The sequence below is a fragment of the Austrofundulus limnaeus genome, unplaced genomic scaffold, assembly GCF_001266775.1.
Source record: "Austrofundulus limnaeus strain Quisiro unplaced genomic scaffold, Austrofundulus_limnaeus-1.0 Scaffold756, whole genome shotgun sequence".
Taxonomy (NCBI): domain Eukaryota; kingdom Metazoa; phylum Chordata; class Actinopteri; order Cyprinodontiformes; family Rivulidae; genus Austrofundulus; species Austrofundulus limnaeus.
Window position 1 is genome coordinate 19,087 of NW_013953158.1, and position 3,033 is coordinate 22,119.

A 3,033-nucleotide genomic window follows, 5' to 3' on the forward strand; every position below is an offset into this window, starting at 1 on the left:
TTTCAAAACTACAGCCCTTTAAGAAGAATCTTGTCTGCCATCTGCTGGACACTTTTTGTTGTGCTCATATTTAGACGTCCTATTTTGCAAATGCTGCTTTCTTGAAATTTGGTATGCTTGTTTGTCTTTGTGTCTATGGTGTATAATGATGTGATTGTGATGCTGTTTTTCTGAGTGTTTATGTGCTGCAGAACAGGAACCTGCTGTAAAACAGCAATTATGCTGAGTCAGGCTTGATTTTTAGTAACCTTTTCCTGTTAAATCAAATCAAATCAATGTCAGGGAAACACCTTCCCATTGTGATCAAAATCCAGTGAGGCTTTTCATCAACACATAAATAGCTTTTATTTGTGAGATATAATAAACTTTCATTAAAATGAGCATATTTTATTGTGTTTGTGTCTGATGTGTGTGTTTGTGTCTGGCTGTAGGAGCTGGGTGTGGGAACCATCGAGCGCTGCAGAGGTTTTACCGCTGACCTCTTCAAACTTCTCCTGAAGCAGCGGCGCTGGCTGACCAAGCTCACTGATCAGTGGTTCTCCCTCAGGTCAGTCTGATTACAAGACAGAGGACAAACATCTGAAAACACTGAAGAATTTCACTGGAACTACAACTGGCTTCTTTGAGCCCAGGAGCATCACACTCATTTTCACACAGGGCCACATGACCTTAATGGTGCCACTTGTACAGTAATTAACTTTGATATTTCATGTTTAACTTTCAGCTAAACATGAAAGTCACGTTCCTCCTCTTCTTGTTTAGTTAAACACCACTAATTCCTGGTTTTAATTTGCTGACAGTGTCTGAGTGAAGACACCTGCCTTAACTTAATACTGCAAATCAAACAAAGACATTACTGAATAATTGTAAAAAGCAGCTGTCTGGACTGAAAGTATTCTCAACATGATCAATTGTAGCATCATTTCCAAAACAAGTCCAATTTTTGACACTCCCAGAAGATCAGAATCAGTTTTATTGCCGTTGTCAATGAATAGGATTCACAGATTAGGAGTTTGCTTCGGTGTAAAGATGCAATAAGTATAAAATATAAGAAATAAAGAAAATACAATTGATAAAGGAAAAATATAATAAAATATATAAAACACATGTTGTGTTGAATGCAGTAATCRGAGAAGATGAAATAGTTGGAGTGGTGCAGTTAGATCCAGTGTGACCAGAAAAACAAAGTCAGGTTTGTGCAATTTAAAATCCAGTGATAAAGTTATAAAGTCACATGAATCTAAATGTTCAAGAGTCCGACAGCAGAGGGGAAGAAACTGTTCTTATGGTGGGATGATCTGGTCTGAATGGACCAACCCTTCCACCGGAGGGGAGTTATAAGAACAGGCTGCAGGGTGAGAAGGGTCAGCTGTGATCCCACCTGCTCGCCTCACAGTCCTGGAGACCTACAGGTCATGGAGAGATGGGAGACTGCAGCCCATCACAGCAGAGCACACAACGCTCTGCAGTCTGTGTCTGTCCCTGCAGTGGACCCAACATACCACACTGTGATAGAGGAGCTGAGGATGACTCCATGATGGCCGTGTGACACCATCAGCCTGGCCGGCAGCTTAGATGAGGAAACTGATGGTTAAGAGTAGATGTGACTCGTCACATCTTTACTCAAACTAAACAATTCCTTGCTTTTTGACGCCACATTTTGATTATTAGATCATTCTGATTTTAAAGGGCCAATATTATGTGTTTCTCAGGCATATATTTAAATACTATACCATAATAAAGTATCCTTGTCATCTTTAGTTGTTATTAAAATGCTGAACAACAAACAAAAGAAAAAGACAAAGAAGCAGCCGAACTAGCAATCCTCAACAACTTTTTAATTTTTACACCAGGAGCCAAAGTTCTGTTTAAGGAACTCACATCCCCAGCAATCGGTGCTTGTAGGATTAAGCTGTACAAGGGTTCATACACCGCTAGTTGGCAGTGTTGTGCATATGTTGTATATGAATTGTTGCCAGCTAGTAAGTGTCAAATTGAACTTGTGCTTTAGAATTAGCTTCTGCTCATTTTCTGTGGCATAAGTGCTTTTGAAGTTGTGGACCTAAATATTTTTATAAACGCTTTGGAAATTGCGGAGCTAATTTTTGGATTAGCATTGCCCACTACTGAAAGTATCTATGTCACTTTTAGTTGTTATTAAAATGCTGTTTTTATGTTTAAATAGAAAATAAACTTATCTTCTCATCACTTCTTCTTCTGAACGCCTTGAAATTGGCCTCTGTCTCTTTAAGAACCTCCTCCTGCTCCTGTCCAATCACCGTCACCCGTCGGTCGGGGGGAGGGGGTCACGCGTGCATGGGGGTGGTTTGTTTCACGCGTGCACTATGATGCAGTTTACTTGGCATCTGAAAATACATTTCCTCAAAGGCATTTTGAATCTGAAAAGAACTTCACTGAGTGAGAAGTAGTGGATCTCAGCAAACAGCTAAGTTTCACTTTCACTTTGCTCTGTTACTGCCGAGAGCCTGCAGGAGTCATGGGCGGGGTGGGGAGTGTGGGGAGTGGGTGCGCTCTGCCATGAGGAAGTTCGGCTTAAAGACATGCCCCAGAGGTGTTTCTGGGTCCAAAAGTTGTTTCTGGTCCCCACCTGTCGTTTTGCTCCTCAGCTTGACTTCCTAAAAACACTGCAGGATTTCTCAAACATGCATGAATGAGTCAGAGCAAGGCTTTGGGCATGTTTTTTTATGATACTCAAAAAAGTTGATTTTACATGATATTGCCCCTTTAATGGTTCCAGACAGATGACTTGATTTGTCTTTATCAGGAAAATCTAATCCTGTTTGTGCATGATCTAATGAGGATTTCTTGATATTTGGAAGAGGTTACCTCAGACCATGTTTGGAAATCAGGATTTCCCAGCTGCTATTGAAAACTGTAAAATTAATTCTGTTTAAAATGGTAAACTTAATAAACACTTTTTCCTCAATGAATTAGGCTACGTTCACACTGCAGGTCTTAATGCTCAGTTTCGATTTTTTTTTAAAATCCGATCTTTGTGTGTGAACGTTCACA

General features: G+C 40.2%; 1 protein-coding gene across 1 annotated transcript in view; it reads left to right on the forward strand.

Moving 5' to 3' along the window:
• LOC106532353 (midasin) overlaps positions 1-3,033 on the forward strand; it is a gene marked incomplete at its 5' end in the record, with an annotated part of 67,840 nt that overhangs the window by 18,882 nt on the left and 45,925 nt on the right.